The 21,665-nt window shown below is 37.6% G+C and overlaps 1 protein-coding gene across 11 annotated transcripts in view; it reads right to left on the bottom strand.

The window, feature by feature from the left end:
* Window positions 1-21,665, bottom strand: part of gulp1a (GULP PTB domain containing engulfment adaptor 1a) — a 128,463-nt gene that overhangs the window by 72,650 nt on the left and 34,148 nt on the right. For 2 of the 11 annotated variants that reach the window (XM_053680769.1, XM_053680779.1), the window contains exons 2-4: window positions 15,613-15,703; window positions 15,358-15,467; window positions 9,316-9,399 (exon numbers count right to left, since the gene is read on the bottom strand). The exons of 3 other annotated variants lie outside the window; for them this stretch is intronic. The gene's annotated coding sequence lies outside the window, so the exon portion shown is untranslated. Of the gene's footprint in view, window positions 1-9,315; window positions 9,400-15,326; window positions 15,468-15,612; window positions 15,704-21,665 lie in introns of those variants that run through there. 6 more of the 11 variants (XM_053680772.1, XM_053680780.1, XM_053680770.1 and 3 more) reach the window with 5 other exon arrangements.

Raw genomic sequence — 21,665 nt, 5'->3', positions numbered from 1 at the left:
CTTCTCTCAGCTTCCACACGTCTGTCAGAGCCTCGGTGCCAGAGCACTGCCATGGGCAGATAACAGCTTCAGCCTCACACACACACACACACACACACACACACAATCTTGGAGGAGACCCTGGGGCTGAGCCACCCAAAGCATATGCAGCCTTTTTCCATCCATTAAACACGTCTCACACACACTCGATCCAAACCACTTGGACTTCCACAACCAAAAAGCTTATTAGGCTTGGAACAAATTCAGGTAGTAGCAACATTTTCACACTGAGACACCACCTCGGCAACACCACAGTGCTGCCTTAGCAGAGTCTATATATTGCAAAGAATCAATGCATATAGAGGTGAATTATGGTACAGAAGTATGCAACATGGCTGCTATGTGTATCCTGTGTTCATTCATCATGCAACATGTGCATGTAGTGCAATACAAAGGTAAATAGAGGGGGAAGTATACTGTTTAAGGAATGAAAGACTTGGGGACGTGCAGTTATAGGAGAATAATCAATTACAGGGTGGTATGATGAAGCAGAGTTACTGTTCCCACCTTGGAATTGATTCTTTTCCAATTGCAGCACATCCTGAAGTGTTTATTCCCCCCTCTTATACTATAGCAATGTTAAATTTTTTTATTATTTATTAAAGAATAAGATGTAATACGTATAATCCATTTATATTTACACTTAATGCTGTTGCATGTCTGAGAAACAATGTCCTTGTCATCACAGGGCTCTCTTTTTTTTGAGTTACTAAAACAAGTAATATCAAATTTGCTCGGTTATTTCATCAAATGGTTTATGAGGTAGACGTGTTCACGGTGATTGGTTTTGATTTATATTTAGAATGCATGTCTTCTTATGTACACTTTTCTGGCCACATGCTTCAGTATCTTCAGAAGGCTGACTTCAAGTTTCTGTGTAAATGGTTTTCCATGTCAAAACAAACTCTTGAAACATTGACACACACTGAGCTTTTCGAAGCAAGATATCGAGAGTGGTAACAACATAAGGCTGTAGGAAAAGCTCTGCGATTGCTCATCTGTCAATGCAGTCAAATTGCCTCTTTCTGTAAGAATAGCTGGTTCTTGGCCATGTTTTTTAACAAAACATCCCAGACTCTTTATCACAGTGGTTCATGGTTTAGTAACGTCGGTAGAAATCACAATCCACCATTATGAAATTACTATATTTATTAATGAGTTCTGATAGATATTTGCCTGTTTGACTGGTCACTTGAATTGAATGGGTTTAACACCCATGCTAAATAACAAAGAAAAAAAAAAAAAAAATAGGACAATAAATAATTTCCAACTTGGAAGTAAAGAGTTCTGCTGGTGGAAGGCTCGGGAATAGAAAGCTCTATGGCTCTTATAAATAGACAGTAAATATCATATGTATTAAAATGTTCATGAAATAATTCTCTACTAAGTGGGTCTGTGGTGGCTTTACTGTTTGAGAACCGCTGCTCTAGCAAATGCAAAACTTTCAAAATGTTGCTGTTGGAAAATTAAAATGCTCGGGATTAATCACAGTATATTTTATGTTTATCAATCGATTAAATTGCTAAACTACAGCCAACCACATCTAAGATTGTAGTCTAAATAAACCGAAGTGGACAGAGATGGATTAAAGGTGAAAGTTCACCAAACAAATCAGACTTCCATACCTTGAAACATACAGACAGGCTTTTACCTTAAGGACCAATTCCATTAACCCCTGTTCCTCTTGAGCTAAGAAATTGGAGACTTTCTTCATTCCTTTAGTGTGGACTGAAGCCTACGAGTCGGAGGCTCCATTAGTGTTCACTCCGATTAGCCAAACATTGATTTCAGGGGTCGAGTTAGGCTGCACAGTAATTTCAGGGGCCAAGTTAGGCTGCACAGTAATTTCAGGGGCCGAGTTAGGCTGCACAGTAATTCCTGGCTGGAATTAATAAAATTTGGGTTACTATAAATGACAGAGAGTGGTGTCAAATGAAATAAAGATGTGGCCAGGTGTGCATTATTGTTTTTTTGTTTTGTTTTGTTTTGTTTTTTAATCCACATAATCAGACATTTCGACTGATTTCATGTGATTTGTGGTTTTACTGTTTCATTTAAAAGAATTAATCTGAAAATAATCTTAAAACAGTTTCACATAACATGCCTAACGACATGCACTGCAAAAACAGACTTCTAGAAAGAAGCCAAATATTCTTAAATATAATCAAATTTGCTTGTATAAAGCAAAGAAATCTGCCAATGGGGTAAGCCAATTTTGCTTGGCTAGGATTCTTAAAACTAGCATAAAAGTCTAACCACTGAAAGAGCGTAATGGGCCTTAAAACTAGACAAATGCCAAAATTAATTAGCAAGCGGTGCTTATTACAAGCAATGGAAACTCTTTTTAGTCTGTTGATTGAGCTAACTTTAGGAATTTATCTTCTAATTTAAAATTCATAATTAAGAAAAAAAAGAGCTTACAATAAGACAATTTCTTCAAACACTATAATAAATAAGTGATTTATTAAGACACCAGTAGTTTTGATATTTTTAGCATTTTTATTGAAACATGGAAAACACACAACCAAAATTGTGAAAGCAAGTGAAACCATAAATGTAACCGCGGAGCCCAGAAAAAACATGCGGACTGTGAGAGCGGCTGTAGCACACATGATAACACACAAACATGACAACAAAAGCTCGGCAATTTTGCTGAAAAACTAGGGGTACCTTTCATCCAGCTCGCTAGTTCAGTAGGTAGTGAATCAGCATATGGTGAACACGAGCTGGTGCACTTGTAAGGACCCTGTCTCACTACACTTAAGATAAGACTACATACTCATCACCAAAAATTAAAAACGTAAAGATATTTAAGTTTTATGCTACATAAATTTGTGAGCTTAATCGCACGTATTTCTGTCATAATATGTCAAGCAGAAAGGTAATTTATATATCATTACAGCCTTTAAGCACAAAAAAAAACAGCGGTGCGTGCAAACTAATCAGCTAATCACAAACTAGCACTACTAGCCTTCATTTTTACTTTTTTATTTCAGCTTACGTCTTAGCATAAAATATTGATTTACACAGTACAATAGTTCAACAATATTATCTAGACTAGCGGGCTAAAGACAGCACTGCACTAATACTGTAGCTAGCTTAGCTAATGATTGCCTCTAACAGTACATATTTGATATTGTTTTTTTTCCAGGACCAAATAGCATCTGTGTGATTTATTCATATATATTTATCTTTCCAAATCTTGGGGGGGGGGGGGTGGATGACAGGTGTGCTATATTTACAGGTGCGGTGACAAGTGTGCTGTATATCTGTGAGTCTGTGAGAATGGTAGAGTGAGGGAAGACACAGACCCTCTCAATTTTGTAAGTAATACACCAGCTAATCAAGTGTGAAGAAGTTTAAGAAGATTCATTACTTCTCCAGGGTTGAGGAAACGCTTTCGATGTGGCACTGGGAAAAGAATCACTAGCAGGCTTCAGGTGCTATATTACTAGTATGAAACTGGAAGGGAAAGTGTGAGCCTGTGTTTAAAAGATTTGAGAATAGTCACAGCAGCAGTTTGATGCATTTTTAAAAGTCAAATTTTTATGTGGCTATATACTGAAAAAGTGTCTGATAAAATGCAAATGAAGACTCGTTATCGGTGATTAGTTATTGGGAATAATGGTGTTTGCTGATCGGTCATTAGGAACCATGGTGATCAGGGATTTGCTGTTGGTAACCATGGTGATCAGGGATTGGTCATTGGGAACCATGGTGATCAGGGATTGGTCATTGGGAACCATGGTGATCAGGGATTGGTCATTAGGAAATATGGTGATCAGGGATTGGTCATTAGGAAACATGGTGATCAGGGATTGGTCATTGGGAACCATGGTGATCAGGGATTGGTCATTGGAAACAATGGGACAAACCTGTGATGTGAGTTGGAGAGCTGTATCAAGTGCAGGACAGTCGCCATCGTCTGCTCAAATCAGACTTGTTGCTGGGATCTTTTTTTTATATATATATACAGTCATTAAAGAAGTCTAAAAATGTCCCATGTTACAGTCAAATGTAGTGAAACATCACTAAATCGGCAACACTGGCCAGTAAGGTGGCTTTATTTTCTCTAGTTGCACTTATTTTCTTCTACGAAACTACCAAGTTTAATAAGTTATTATTAATGAAAGAAAATGATGGTCTTCAAAACAAGGTACCTGTGATTTTAACAAAGAGACATCATTACCTATCTGGGATATTAAATATTTTAAAGCTCGAAGTAATTTTAACCCATCCTCTAGGAAATATTAGTTTATTTATGAATATGACATAGTGTATATCCATATTATACAAGATGTATATACACATTACAGGACCTGAGCATAGTGATTTAGGGGTGAAAAAAAAATCACTAAACAATTTATTGGTTCATAAATTACTCAAATGCCTAAACATTGGTCTAAATTAGTCTTAGACAAATGCTGATGCTGTCCTTTTTAGCTGTTTTCTTTCATTTTCTTGCACAATCAATGCTGAGCTCAAGTCCAGTAATAATCTATAGGAAAAGCAGATGCAAAATCCAGGTGGCTGTCTCCAAAAAATAATCCTAATTAGAGCCCACAGATGGTCCTCTTAAAGCATAAACTGGCAGTTTTATTTACTAAGGAGGGTATAAATAGCTGAGATAAGTACTTTAACCCCAGGATGCTTTGCAAATAGCAGCTCTGGTTTAAAAAAAAAAAATCCATGTGCAAATAGTGATGAACTCAGGCATGTGTGGGCTAAAAGTACATATAAAGACTCTCATTTCCTGGAACGGGTCATACACTTGATATCATGTTCCTATATTCCTATAATCCGGAGTCTTTCAATGTGAGAAGCTTTTAGATGTCCAGAATTCAATCACTGTGACAGCTCTATCCATTCGTCTGATGCTCAGCTGCGCACTGCGTCTCAGTACGCTACGTTCGTTATTTTCGTTTTTGTTGTTCAATTTTTATTGTTCAATGTTTGTTTGTTTGTTTACGGCTCGTGTAAAAGTGGAAGGGATGACTGGCTGGAAAGATCTACTCCCGGTTTCGATAGCGTGGATTATTGGCCTGTTTGGATCATGTTTGCAAATGCAATCTAATATCGACACGTGGAAGTTGGGGTTCGGATGTGGCTCGCACACCTGTACAGCCGAAAGACTTTGCTGGAGATAAATTCAAAGATGTCTCAGGAGAGGATATCGAGCAACTTTAATGGCTTGATGGTGGAAAACATACCACAAGAGATGATTAGATCGAAAAAACGAGAAAGGAGAGGTAGCATTCGGAACCGCCTGCGCCGGAGATTTAATCGGCCGCCCAGCCGTCTATTATCTTTAGTAACCTGAGCTCATTGAACAGTACAGTGGATATAATAAGATCATACACAAGGTACTGTAACGAATTCCGTGAGGTATCTTTGTTATGCTTTACGGAGAGGTGGGTACAATCTAAAATGCCTGACTTTCTCTTTGAGGTATCTGGTATCACCTTAGTATGAGCAGACAGGGATAAAGATTTGGGTAAGAGTAAGGGCGGCCGGACGGGTGTGTCCATAAACGATAAGTGGTGCCGTGTGTATTCAGTAAAATGCAAGATCTGTGATCCAAATGTAGGTAGGAATTTCTAGGTATGACTTTTTATCTGCCAAGAGAATTTGGATGTATTTTGCTGTTTGGGTTTATTTTCCTCCCAGCGGCAACCCATCGCAGGCTCAGCTATACAGATGCACCCGTGATCGTGCTCGGGGACTTAAATCAATGCAATCTGGAGTCTCTGTTACCAGGATTTGAACAATATGTAAAGACAGAAACAAGGAAAGACAATATTCCGGACAAATGTTTTGTGAATGTCAACGATGCTTAGGTGTCTAGGTGTAGACCAGCGATACTGAATTCTGATCATAATGTTGTGTATATGACACCAGTGTATAAGACCAAACTTAAAAGAGGCAAACTGGAAAAGGAAGTAATGAGATTGTGGTCGAATGACAGTAGAGAAGCACTGAGAGCCTGTTTTGATTGGAGAGATTGGGAAATTTTTCACTAGATGAAAGGACTACAGTAATAAGTGATTATATTTATTTTTGTGTGTGGCTGGTTATAGGAGATTAAAGTTTATCCAAATAATAAATCATATGTGACCAACGATATAAAGGAAGTTATGAATCAAAGGAAAGTAAGCATTTAAAAACAAGGACTTTAGAGTACTCAGACAGACAGAAAAAGAGTTCAAAATCAAATTGAAGGAAGCAAAAGAATCTCATAGACAGCGGTTAGAAGAAGCCTTCAGGGTTAAAAATAATTAATTTAGCTTTGCCAATGAATTGAACACCTTGTTTGTTGTTTTTTACTAGATTTGAACCTACAGGTAACCATGTCAAACGTAATGAACCAGTACATTAAATACAGATGTACTTTCTCCTTCAGAGAGGATTGTTGTGATGTTGAAGATGTTAGGAAGACATTTCAATCTACAAATAAGTGCACAGCCGTAGGACCGGATGTGATGTAATCCGGGTCTCCTAAAGAATTTTGAATACTGTTCTTATGTTATGGAAAATGTCATACATAAAACCGTTACAGAAAATCCAAAAGAATGCAAGGATTAGAGACCTGCAGCCCTCACTTCAGTAATTCTGAAATGTTTAGAAAGAATACTGCTTAAATATCTGGTGAGCACAATCAAAGAATGATTTCGATGTATGATTTAGATTGAAATATATATACGAGGTTATTGTAAAGTCCCATTTATCCCTCAGAAGTATTTTAATTAAATTACACTCGCTGATGGTAAACTCATTAGCTAAGTTTTTAAGTTAACGTGTGGTCACAGTTGTAAACAGTGAGCTTACTACATTTAAACATGTTAATTAATTAATTTTGGTTAATTATACAGTTAACAGTAAATCTATTAACCAGCTAAAACATATTACTTGGGAAGCGATATATATATATATATATATATATATATATATATATATATATATATATATATATATATATATATATATATATATATATTACAGAAGGTAATATATAATATAAGGGTTTTTTTTTTTTTTTAGTTCCTCTTATATTGTGAATAATTTGGGTTTTGTAAGCGAAGTATCATCCTATGGTTTTAAATTCAAGGTTTTGTCCAATTTTGTTGCCATGTCCATTTTAAAGTCAACCCTAGTAACAGATTTATATTTGAAAGGTTGAGGTTGAAGCCATCTTGATTTGCATGGAGGATCGGATCCAACAATAATGGAGTTTCTTATAAAATTATTATTAAAACGTTTATCAAAAATCGAAAGGCCATCGACTAAAAGTTGGGGACGTTGTAAGGTTGAATCATTAATTAATTAATATCTACAACTGAAGGTTTAGTTAATGTTGTTATGCCACTGGGGATAGCCTTAAATATATTTTTTTAATTATTATTTTTATTTAAAAGTGTATAATTGCCCATTCTTGTCAATAGGCTCGTTTACAATAAATATTTTATGCTGGAACCAATTCTCTATGTACAGTGACTTCTTGTTACAAGTGATATTACCATTGTTCCAGATAAAACATCTATTGTGGCCATAAGTGGCCAGTACAGTAACGCTTGTTTGTGATAGACACGCTAAGCCGTACTTGACAGTTAATACCCTGGATTTTTATAATGCTGGGGGCGGGACACTTCAGATTCTAGAGAGCACTTAATTGGACAGAAACTCTGATGAGAAATTGAAGTGTAGAATGATGTCATCAACATTGTTGATCCGTATTGGTAGTAGAGAGAGGCTGTAAATTTTGAATGCATATATCTTTAAGTACTTGTTTATAGGTAAACTTAAGGCACGCATATTCATACTAAAAGCCTGCAAAGACAAGAACATGGTGAGGAAGAAATAGAAACAATTAAACAGGAAAAAAAACGTGATGTATGACATTACGCACATTTACCCCAATGATTGTCATTTCCACATAGCGAAAAATGTCATTTGATTCATAAATCTCACTCCAGCTAGGAAGCCAAAATCGGCAACCCTGGATACCGTGTTAATATCCGTGTTAAGTGACTCAGAGGGCCCTGGATTGCACCAACAGGGGGTGACTAAATTTGAACAATGGTGTGACAAGAATGCCTTTTTTATTTATATATAAAAAAAAAAAACTGAAGAGATTGTATTTGGGTCAACATCCGATGCATTATACATAATGAAAATATCACACAGGTAGCGACATATAAGCGTACCTGGGAGTAATGACAGATAATATGCTATCGTGGAAAGATCATACGGGCAGTATCCGTAAAAAGACAAGGCGGAGAATTTGTTTCCTTCGACATCTTAGGTCCTTCGGAGCAAGAAACCAGATTCTGTTAGTATTCTTTATACGTCATGAGTGTTTTACAGTAATGTAATTCCGTATGGCACATGAGCTTGTCTGTTAGTTTAAAAACAAAGCTGTTGAACCAAATAAAAATTTGTTCAAAGATTGTAGGTCAGCATCTTGAAAATCTTCGGTACAAGGTACAGCGATTTAATCGAGTGAGACTAAAGAAGTCTTTTGTGCATCAAGCCGTCCTTGAACTGAATAAGGCACAAAAAAAAATAATAACTACACTAATTGGAATGCATTTTTGCAGTTTTTTTTTGTGTGTGTAATGTGTATTTGTACTTTTTTTTTTGTATGTGTTTGTAAAGGACTAGTGATTTATGTAGTAATAATTGTGAATGAACATACTGTCATGCAAGAAAGATTTCATTAGAGAGCCAATATTAATACAGTCATTTATAATAAAGCTCTGATTAGAGCAATTTAATCACATTCAAGTGACATTATGAAATTAATTACACTATATCGGCACTCAGTAGTTCCAGCACATTTCATGTTTTGTATGCACATCATTGACAGTCAAACCAGAATTATTTGCACCCTTTGCAAAAAAAAAAAAAAAAAGTCACTTATTCTCACTTGAGTCACTGCTTTCGATTTCCAACGATGGAAATGTATAATTTCTTCACCCAAAAATCCATCTGATAAGACCTTTCTTCATAGTAGTTTAAAAAAAAAAAAAAAATTACATTCACATAGTTAAAGATTTTGATTATAGTAGTCTTTAATATTTAGGACTCTAGGATTTCTAGTAAATCCCAAAATTGACACAAATCCCAGCGATAATTCTGACACAAAGTCTGGGCAGAATGAACAGGACAGGGCAAGAACAGAAAGTTAAAATCAATACATCCACCAGTTTGTCAGAAATCACTGAGAGCAGCACCTCAATTTTAAAGCACTAAACGAAAATGAGAAGTTCAAATACTCACACGACTCCAACAAATAAAGATAACGTCTCAGGGATACTGGGTGGCTGTGAAAGTAGAAATCCAATTCCTAATCGTCGCTGAGTTCTGAAAGTGGAAATGCATGCAATCACTGTGGATTAAAGAAAAGGGCTGTTTAAATGGTACATAGACCCTTGTGCTGTGCTCTTTACATGCTACGAAGTGGACTGTGAGATGAGGCGGGGTGTAGTCTGCGCGGAGTGTTAAGCAGTGGAATCGAAGCATTCCTAGCACATGTGAACATTAATGTAAAGAACTTCAAATTTTATCGCCTATAGAGGGCGATGTTAATGAAGCCCAGTATGAGGTCACAGTCAGTGAATGGAGCCAATGATGTCCTTAATTCAAGTATTTATTTAGGAATAAATTATCTTGGCCACATCATTTTCAGCTCACGACATTTACATTAAATGATTAAATGAAGTCAAAGATTAGAAATATCCTAGCAATATAACACCAATATGAACTATAGCTAGCTATTACGCTATTCCTTGATGACCATAGACCTTGTTTACATGTGATGCATTTACACGGTCATGTTTATAAGGATATAGTCCTGATTCACAAGAAGCAAGAAACAAACGAGATGCATGTAAAGCAGATCCGATAGCTAAAACCGATTCAGAAAGTCTGGGCTGCCTATCATGCCTTAGTGGTTAGCATGTTCGCGTCACACTTCCAGGGTCGGGGGTTCGAGTCCCACCGTGGCCCTGTATGTGCGGAGTTTGTGTGTTCCCCCCGTGCTGCGGGGGTTTCTTCCGGTACTCCGGTTTCCTCCCCAAGTCCAAAGACATGCATGGTAGGCTGATTGGCATGGTCACTGTGTCTGAAGTGTATGAATGTGTATGTGAGTGTGCCCTGCGATGGATTGGCACCCTGTCCAGGGTGTACCCCGCCTTGTGCCTGATGCTTCCTGGGAGAGGCTCCAGGTTTCCCCGTGACCCTAAAAAGGATAAGTGGTATAGAAGATGGTTGGATGGATGGGCTGCATATCAACCATGTTATACAAGTGGACAACCAAAACATAGTGTTATCATAATTGTGCTCCATGATTACAGAAGTCGGTACAAAATCTACATTTTTTACGAATTTCATCACATTTATAGCATTATCAGACCCCCTTAATGGGAGTTACTTAAATAAGTGCTCTGGAGTCTCTTTCAAAGAAGTTCAGTAAGACAGGGGCCAAGAATTCCATCACACTAAAACCTACAGTAGGGACTACTGGTAGTACCTAGGATAGACTGTGTAGGCTAGTCCCAAGCTCCAGACGGCTCCAACCACAACGCAATACACATGGTCCTGCCATCTAGTTTAGCAAGTCAGAGTTGTAACTTCCACTAGAGAGTCTGGTACGTATTGTCAATAGCTGCAGCCAAGGCCCACGTACTTTCACAGAAAGAGGTGATTTGATTGAGATTTTTTATTACTCACCACTAATTGCTGCAAAAAAAAACTATTTAATAACTATTATAGATGGGATCCCGTTAACTTTTTTAGTCCCGAATAATATCTTGCTCAGAAGCAGTCATTGTGTCAGTGTTCAAGTCTTTCTGCTGAAAACCATCTATACGTCCATCCATTTCCTGTACCGCTTATCCTATATGGGGTCGCGGGGCACAAGGTGGAGGACACCCTGGACGGGGTGCCAACCTTCTGCAGGGCACCATCACACACACACATGCACACCCGCTCACACGCTACAGACAATTTGGAAATGACAATCAGCCCACAACTCGTGTCTTTGGACTGGGTGAGGAAACCGGAGCAACCAGGGAAAATCCCCGAAGCATAGGAGAACATGCAAACTCACAGGGCACTCACAGGGCAGAATCGAACCCCTGACCCCGGAGGTGTGAGGAAAGCATGCTAACCACTAAAAAGACAAAAACAAAACATGCACCACACATCTAATAACCTCCCTTTTAGAAATTTCTTTTAGAACCACTACTCCAGGCATGTACACTTTACCACCACTAGACATTTCAAAATGACCTCAATAACAGGGGCTGGTAATTCACAGTGTGGGTTTTATTGTCTTCCTTGTTCTGGGAATGGAGCTCACCCGTGAAACTGGTCCCCGTTTTGTTCACTGTCCATTTTTTTATTTTTTTTTCTGTCAAGTTAAAGCAAAAAGAAAATACACAACTTCCATTACCCCTCCACCTGGACTCAGGGGATACGACTGCACTGAAATCACTTTGGCTCTGTAATCCACTAATGTGCCAAATACGTTTCTAGCTCTGCTGCCTCTGCTAGTATGTTCGTAACTTTATCATTCACAACAGCTGTCAAACACACGGAAGAACACGACATTGCTGACCAGAACGCCACAAAAAAACGGCTATCTATAATTGGCAATGCATTGCTGCACACTGCTTGTTTTATTTACTCAATGTGTCAACGTCCCTCACCACAACGTACTCTTTCAGCTTATAACAACAACTTGATAAATACGAACAAATGATCAGTAATGAACAATACTAACAGCTTACTGACTTGTAGTCAGGCTTATTGACTTCAATATATTATTGGCATTAATAACAGAATATAAAAAATAAAAAAGTAAGCCAACACAAACCCATAAAAAAAAGACAACAAAAAAACTAATCATTTAATTATGACAAAAGAAACGGGGCTGTAATTTCGGAGGACGAGCCGGTCTGTCCGCACAGAGCCGTAAGCCAGAAACAAACGCCTCAGCTGACTCGGTTTTTATTAGTAATATTAATAGTAATATATTAATATTAATAGTAATATATTACTAAATATTTTCACTGGAATAGTTAGTGAGTCAGAATAATTTGCACTTCTGGTTTTCAGGCTTTACCCTCATCAGTCTTCAATCGGTGAGTTTCATGCTCACATCTGTCTGTGCACTTTTATGGAGTTTTGTGGCTGTCACTACATACAAATCAAGCTTGGTAGTTTACTGTACAGGTGATCGGTTTTCATCAGTATACACACACAAGTACGAAGCAAATCGGCGTTTCCGACTAGTGGAACTTGTGGTGGAGACACAATTTTCCTAAAAGATTGATAAATGAGACCCAATGCAAGAATTCTTTTTTAAATTCTCAATTATATCCTTCTCAAACAATTTGGGGATTTGACCTTTCTTTTTTTGTTGTTGTTGTTATTACTAACCCTAACCCTAACCCTAGGCTTATGTGTTTTAACTGCTCCATTAATACCATGCTATCATGAAATTGTGATATTTTACCACAATGTAAAAACTTTAAACTGTAACATCCCTACATTTTGAATATCTAGTGGCAGTATATCAAGGTGACTGGACTGGTCAAGGTAACTACAAATGCTACAAGCTGATGAAATGATTTTAAGATGATAAAATAAGCTCCACCACCTTGAGTAGACATTTCGAAATAGCCTGGATGATGGAAAACCTACAGATGTCACATAAGGGTTTAATAATCCCATATCCGATAAGGCAGAACGTGTACGTGATCACAGACTCTTGTTGAAATCTGGTGCGAATTCCAAACCACACCATCATTCGCACCCCACCACGATGCAGCTCAATAAACTGGTCAGCTGAACACTGAGCATGAATAAGAAACTAAACGACTTGGCTCCATGTCCCTGCGGCCAGAGTGATCAGCATCAATCACATGCTCTTCTCCCCGGTGCTGGGAGAGCTGTGACGGATGAAAGGGCCGATAATGGCAAAGCACAAAGCACTGGCACCAAGAGAGAAGAAGATGAGATGACATTCAAAGCCTATCAGGAACAAAAAATAAGTCCTGAAGCTCTGAGAATACAATGTGCCTTCTTAGACGCCGAACAAGTGAAAAAGGTCAAAACTCAGTCTCAGATCTGTTATCCATTATAAACACCAGGCGTGCCGTTTAGGCGAGATTAATGGAAACCTTCCCGAGGGACGATGTGGAAGATCGGAACATTTTTCAATATCTCCTAGCACTACATGTTACCAAGATTAATGTGCAGTATAAGATGTTATTACTGGAAAAGACATAATGCTAAACTAATACAAAATATCAAGAAGCCACAACATCACCATCGATTGACTCCAGCCATCAGTGTTTATTAGATCATTCTCTTCATGAAGAGAATCCAGATCTTCACAATAGCGTTCTCACTGAATGCATCAGAGACTATTTATTCAGCGAATCTGAAGGAACCAACAGGCATTTGACTTGACAAATCAGCACAAGAAGATTCAACATGTCCCATACACATCCCTGGTGAAATAACAATTACCATTACAAACCATCAGCTAACTATTAAAACCATTACCATTATTGGCCCTTAATGGAATCCACTAGACATAACATGCCACCATGCAGCAACCGTTTACCAGTAGAGATCCGCAGAGACCATTGTAGTTTCCATTAAAACCAATGCAATTCCCATTATACCCATTACAAATTCCATCGGAGTTTCAATAGTTTTTTCCCCCGCAGGGATGGAAAACACCGGGGTGGAAGAAGCAGATTTCATGTCCAGGCTATTTCATTAGTAGCTGCCTGACAAACAAGTAGCTTCAGCGATCAGAGAGAGAAAATAAAACCCTATTTCCTACTTTGTAACTCTCTTGCTAGCCCAATACACACACTGGATCATTGTGCAATTAAATATATCAAAAGAAAAGTAAAGAGACATAGCCAGACATAAAATTTTTTCCTTGTAATGAAAGACGACCATGACATATAGCCTTTTTACGTTGTAAATAGAGGTTGTTTGAGTTACTGTAGCCTTCCTGTCGGCCTGAATCAGTCTGGCCATGCTCCTCTGACCTCTCTCATCAAGGCGTTGCATTTACTATCATCAGCATACGTTTCATTGTGATACGAGTAAAATGTTAAACCTAATCACGTTAGAGCAACCTTGGAAAAGCATAAAATGTACAGAACAGCATGTAGTCCAGGGACAGGGGTTGGGATCCTGTGCTTTAGGGTGTGGTTCAGGGCTCATAATCATTAAAAAAAAAAAAAAAAAACCTAGCCCATTACAGTGTATTAAATACAAATGAGTTGAGTTACTAATTAGTTCTAGACAGTTTGGAAGATCAGGAACAAAAAAAGATGAGGAAAATTACACACAAGACAGATTACAGCCTGTTAATTTATCTAATGCTATCAGCAGTAATCAGTTAATTATTTGCCCAGATTTAATTACTGGAATGGTATAATCATACTGGAGAGCTGAGGCATCAGGAAAGTCAGCCCGTAATTTTGTGCTCAAAGTGAGTTAGCTTACACATTCTCTTCAGGGAGTAAACAATAAACGAAAGCTAATTACATTGTTGAAATGAAAGATGAACCTATTAATAGCTGGAGTCAGTGAGGTCACTGCCGGATGCTCAGGATAGTGAGACGTCTCCAAGCACTACGACAATGCAACCTCCTCACAGGCACTTACGTTTTGAAAATGTCACATACTTTGCATTACTCTGATGTCATTTTAATTATTTGTTAAGACTTCATATTCCTGAACTGACAAATTGCTAATTTATGGTTAGCAAATATGGCATATTCTCCCAGACTATAAAACATGTTTTCAGCAGCTAGAAGTCTTCAGAGATCTTCGTGCTTTCTTAATGGCATGGCAAGCTGCAAATTTTTTTGCATCTATTAAAATGTTGGACTTACAGGCAGAAAATTTGTACGAAATTAGATCAGGACTGTAGCAAAGGCTTTCAGCTCAGAAAATGGCTGATATATATATATATATATATATATATATATATATATATATATATATATATATATGCGACAACAAAGCATATGTGTCATGGCCTGAAAGTAGCAAATCCTTCATAAAATCTGTGAAACCTCTGCATGTATCTCGGTCTGTTTCATAAGCTTGTTTTTCTCCCAAAGCAAGCAATGCACTCAGAAAAAAATAACTCTGAGGTTATATACTGTTTGTGCCCTCAATGTTTTTTTTTTTTTTTTCATGGCGTAAAGGAGAGAGATGACGAAGAGAAGGGGGAAAAAAAAAAACCTCACAAAGCCTCGTTGCGCAGATCTGATACACTACTTATCTCTGACGTTCAAGAAAAGATAATCTTGTTTATCCAGACAGCCAGGTCTTTCTGTTTCATCTCAGGCCTTTTATGCATCTCCCGGGATCTCTTGGGCAAATACTACCTGCAACATCAAAACAATTCACATGGACTCAAGTCTGCAAATGAACTAAAATTCACCCAACCCAACTTGGATTAAAAGGATGTGTATGGGGCGTGCTAAGTTGTCTTCATTTTTCATAAAAAAAATTAAAATATAAAATATATACATTAGGCCTGCGATGGATTGGCAGCCTGTCCAGGGTGTACCCCGCCTTGTGCCCGATGCTCCCTGGGATAGGCTCCAGGCTCCCCGTGACCCTGAAAAGGATAAGCGGTATAGAGGATGGAATATATACATTAGAAGTGTAGCAATATGCCGTTATCTTAACAAACTTAGCATCTTATATGTGCTCAAAATATTTGTCGGTTTTCTTATTCCGATTTAAACCAGAAGTGGGCATGGTCTGAAGTGTTACAGCTGACAATAGTAGCCGTCCAATAATATAATACGTTACTGGATTTGCTTCACTTTTTTGGTTTGTTAAATTAGAGAAAGATCAGAAATGTTCTCAGGGCATGCAGTCATTATCTACTATAAAGCTGGAACGCACTTACAGTTTTGCTACGAATCCAAATGGCATCGTTCAAGCAGCGTTTCCGTATAATGACATGATATTGGCATGATATTCCGGGAAGATTTTCTTTTAATAATGATAGAGAACGATCATTATCGAAAAAAAGAAGAAAAAAAAAAGTGCCATAAACGTAGTTTTCCAATTTTTAAAAAATGAATTAAATAATAATGTTGTGGAAAGCCCCAGCAAAGATATGATGACGCTTACAATTAAAGGAAAATGTCACAGGGATGGTATAGAGTACCTGGGCCACACCCAGGTTCAATCTTTTGCCAGAACACGGTGACACACAATTGATTTGTCTGCCAATTTTCATGATTTTCAAGCTTGGTAAGCACCTAAAAAATGAAGAAATCAATCAATCAACCAATTAATTAATTAATTAATTAATAGTTTAAGTGATTAATTAATCAATATAAATAATTATTACATAATTAATCATCATCATTATTATTGTCATCACGGTCGTCATTCTGCCAAAAACAACAGGGTCCTTCACACCCTTGGTGCTTGGACCTTTAACACCTGAAACTGTTTCATGTCTCCCATTTCAAAATCATAAACAAACGAACGCACATACGGACCGAATGATTACCGAGATTACGGTGATGATATTTGGTTTATGTCAATACACGCCTTGTGAAATTACAGTCAAAATAAATGCACATGCACTGTACTGATATGTAAGCACGGTTTGTACCTAAAAAAAATAAAATAAAAAAAAATAAAAAATTAAAAAAATAAATAAAAAACCTGTTTACACTCCCAATCTGACTAAACTTGCCAAATGTAGAGGACAGCCAAGGTCTCTGGAATTCCTTGGCATTTAGTACAAAAAGAAAATCTGAGAGGACTCCAGCAGTGCGAGTGAGAAAGATGGAGGCCAGCAGAGGAATGAAAAGCAGAAAGAGGACAGATGGGATTTTTCTTGTTGTATCAACTAAAGGCAAGTGGAGATGTCATAATATTAAAATCAAATCAAAAAGACCTTGATGCATTGATTGGGAAATGCATGCTAAAGGAATTATGGAGTTTTCAGGGCCATTACCTGAGCTGAACTCTAATGAACATGTACTGTACAGATAGGTGACAAATTAAAGGAAAAAAACTAGTTGTTTTTTGTTGTTGTTGTTTTTTTGGGGGGGCATTTATTTATTATGCCTTCATGCTTCAGCTCCATTTTTCCCCTTAAAGCGAAGTCTCACTGTAAATCAATACTGCAGTACTGCAGTTCTTCTGGCTGATCACTTATGATGAAAAATTTCTATCCTTATGGGTGTGGTCTCTTTCATAAAGACTCCGCCCCCATTTACAGGGATGAAGGATGAAAATCGTGTAAATCATATATTATGGACTTCAGACTGACCAGATCTCAACCTGATTGAATACCTATGGGAGATTTCGAACCGCCATCATCAAAACGCCAACTGACGGAAGAGCAGTGTTCATCACTCAAGTACAATTCCCGTGACGTGCTGACTTTGAAAATCTTTGGCCCACTTTGTTGTTTTAATTTGTTATGTGGTTGAGTGGATTTTACAGATACAGAAAACTAAGCTCAACTGTTTTTAAAATTGATACCGAATGAAAACATAACACTGAAAGTAAAATACTGCTGAATTTAATTACAAAAATAAACAGTTCTGAGTGTAACATGAAAATGTACAGTACTTTTTAAAACGAAATAAATATCTAAATATTAATATATATTAACTATTAATAAATAAAATATATACATCCAAACTGAACAATAAAGTAACACTCCAAATAACAAATAAAAATAGAGACATCCAAAATAAATTTAAAAAAACAAAACACTGCAAATAACACAACAAAATTTGTCAGTGATAGTTTTTATTTCGCCTCTAGAGGTCGCACTCCTACTGTATAATGACAGCTGGCACTTCTCGTCCACTCCCGCAATGGACGCAGCCGGGAAGAACTATCGTTGTGAATGACAAAACCCATCAATCGGCCGACCTTTACACTGAAGCCACAATTGATGACTTTGTTAGCTACATTAGCCTCACGACTCAAGTGTAAAATTAAAAATGTGCAAAATATGAAACGCACCACTGAAAAACGTTGGTGTGTTCAGAGCCAGAAAGCAGGTCGCTCTTGAACAATCAAGTCAGTTAGCAAACCCGAACCCGAGTGCACATCTATTTCACTTGCTGAAGACAAAACTGGAATCCTAGCTACAGTGTGTTTCACTGGAATCTATTACAAGGCCAGGGGTTGGTTTTTGACTAGAAAATTCAGGAAAGATCAGAACATTCTCTTCACATTATGATCGACATCATTTCACTGGCTGCTGATAAGCAAAAAATTACGATAAGCAAAGAAAAAAGCGGTGCTGTACTGTATTCAGTTCAATCCAGTCTTTCCGTACGATAATGAACACAGTTCACATTAAATGACCAGCACTGGGTTTACTGGCATATATTTTCATTCCTTTTAGACTGTTGCAGATGCTAATTAACATCTCTTCATGTCTTCCACCAGCAGTGAGCCGGTCTCAGGCGTGTTTTCCAGGTGCTGAATGAGGAAGAGTGAAGGTGGATGGAGTAAACAACAGCTTGACACAGGCGTATCAGTGTATCTGGCTCTGCTTTTATAGTTATGCCGTCATTGCGCACTCTGATCACACTGTACATCCTTTTGTTAATCTATGTCATTAAGCCATCTAGCCAGTCTGGTACTGTTGCATATGGTTCTCTAACCTATCCATGGCTAGCATGGCCATCTGTGTTGAAGTGAAAATGTTATTAGAACTGTTAGTGTTTAGTGCTCTGCGAATACATGTGACCCCACTTGATATGAATGGAAAGATCTGATTCGCAACCAAGCGTCAAGCGTGACAATTTCATTTACGATATAATTATTTCGTCCGCTAAACCAAGCGGACTATTTTATAGCTATTAGAGACGCCAGCTTCGACAGTGAAAGTAAAGCATGTATTGTCAGCATTGTCAACATAGAATTTTCTCCACGAAAAAGGCTAAGGTGTACAGGACACTATTTTCAACAAAATAACACCAAGGCCGCTTTCATCCCATTTCACGGTCTGTCAAACGTCCCAGTCCCTCACGGAGCCGTGTCAATGCCTGATATCATACAGTTCTTCGTCAACAGGCTACATGCTGCAAAAGTAGGTGGGCTTTCTGATCGTAATCAGTCACACTTCATATCACACCACCATGATTCGACGAGTTAAGGGTTCCCTTGAGGCACGATTGAAGAAAATTTTCCACTCCGCCATTAAACCCACCGTGTCCCCTTACTTCTAACTCGACATTCTGAGGTGGCTAGGGACTAACGACTCAATGTTCTGGAAATAAAGTAGACTAGAAGGGTGCTCAAAAGAGCATTAAAAACGAACAGCACAAAAACCAGCGCTAATTTGTCATCCTCTGTGTGAAACAGTCATAAAATCAGGCACAACCTTGAGTCATTACCTGAACATGGTTGTTTAAAGTTTTTGCCGAACATTTCCCTGAGCTCGATGAGAGAAAGACGCCGCTTCAGACCCATGAATGATGTCCAAAGGTCTCTGACCGTGCTCCCGGCTTTCATTTATTTCTTTGATATGTGGGTTTGCATATAAAAGAGCTTCGTTTGATTATTTATTCCATTCACGTAAGGATGGACAGAGCGCACTTTCATCTGCATCTCTCAAAGTAATCTATATCGACAGCCAGAAGTTCAAAACCTGTTCAGAACAAAACCTCGTCACCAGGTGCCAGGTGACCTTTTTTATTTTAACACGTCAAGGACAGGAAAGCAGGTTGTTAATTTTTTATTCATGTACTCCAAGCTATTCAGACTGTACCCCTTTTTTGCAAATCTGCTTACTCATGCATTAAAGATTACACGCCAAATTAGAGGCTGACTCATGTACAATGCATCAGTGATAATGTGAATTAATCCACCTCCCAGACACTAAATTTTCATTTATTATTCTCACAGATAGATGTGGCATTTTTTAAAAATTTCTTTGCAAAAACTGTTAGACACTCCATTCTCCCTGACATCCCTTTTCTAAATGGACTTTTTTTTTCCACAAGTATCAGCATCTAAATGGTTTCAAATGGAGTTTGAGCCTGAGGCAAGCAGCTGTCAGCTCACGAGCGCTGGTGCCAGTCTGGAGCTTTAAAACACAGCCATTGAAAAGTTACAGCTCCAGTTTGAAGCTTGGCCAAAATTCAGTCAGTTCCACTGCTATGGCCATAATAGGCTTTAAGCTTCTTCTACTTTCGGCTGCTGCGTGTTCCTCCAGTCCATTCCTCGTGCACATCTAAAGCACTTTTCACGAACATCAATTACGGCTAATATAAAATCGTAGTATGTTAAGCGAAAGTGATTATAGTGGCCAGTGCTAAAGGTTCTCTAGACCAGAGCTTCTCAAATTGGGGTCTGTGAAGCACAGCCAGGGGTATGTGACTTTGTAATTTAGTTAAATCGGTAGAAATCACAATCGACCATTATCCAAGCTATTATATTTATTATCGAGTGCTTATAGTTATTTACCTAATTACCTGTTCACCTAAATTAAATGGGTTTAATCCATCCAAAAATAATCAACGGCAGTCCGACATGAAGCCGAGTTACTCTTACCAGCCTGAAGTTGATTATTACCCAATAAAACAATGTTCTATAAACAGACTTTTTTTTTTATCATGTTGTACTTATTGTCTGTTTATAGTTACATTCAACGATATGGAACATCCGCCAAAACAAGCTCCTGTCATCACTTACGTTTTAGAAGTCATTACCTCACCACGGTTTTCTTTCCTTAAGTTAATAATAACACAAAAATCACAGCTTCTCAGGATTCTGAGAAACTCCAAAGTACCTTTTTTTTTTTTTTTTTTTACAAAACGCACTCACACTGGATACTCCTTCCATGAATGTTCAATAAACATTTCATAGAAAACTTCGGCATAATAACAATTACGCACTTTTTGAATCCATTAATTCGTATGTGGAGCGTCCACTGTACAAGTCCCTGTGTAAGTTGTTACTATAGAAAAGATAGCGTGGAATGTGGGATTTGTTTTACTATAGACACTGCCTTAGACAAAAATGAATATGTTTTTATAAGATGTTTTAAGGCTCTGGCAGTTTCCGTCCACATTTTATTAAGCTTTTAGTTTTCAACCAAACCAAATTGTTCTTGCTTGAGCCGGAATTTGGTGGGGTGTGCTTTAAGGACTGGAAGATTTTCACAGAGATTGATTTAACGTTGTAGGTCATAAAAATCTACAATACCATAAACAAGTTTATAGTGTGCTCATAGTTTCCCACAGAAAAAGATCAATAAACCAATTTATTTTGGCATTTCTACACACACATAGGGAGCATTACCATAAAAAAAAAAAAATATATATATATATATATATATATATATATATATATATATATATATATATATATATATATATATATATATATATATATATTTCTATTGTGTTCATAATCTTTGAGGTCATGCTGTTGTGATCCTGTGTCCCATAAAAGTCCAGTGAAAAGGAATTAGCCAAAAAGATGATATATTGAAATATTGAAAGCAAAACTGACTATACTGTGTTGATGCAAGCATTCCTTTCTTTTCACAATACCATTTTGGTACAAACCACCTGTGC

Source organism: Ictalurus punctatus, chromosome 6 (assembly GCF_001660625.3).
Source record: "Ictalurus punctatus breed USDA103 chromosome 6, Coco_2.0, whole genome shotgun sequence".
In the NCBI taxonomy this organism is placed as follows: domain Eukaryota; kingdom Metazoa; phylum Chordata; class Actinopteri; order Siluriformes; family Ictaluridae; genus Ictalurus; species Ictalurus punctatus.
The sequence above is the reverse complement of the archived record's forward strand: the minus strand, read 5'-3'. Positions and strand labels throughout refer to the sequence as shown.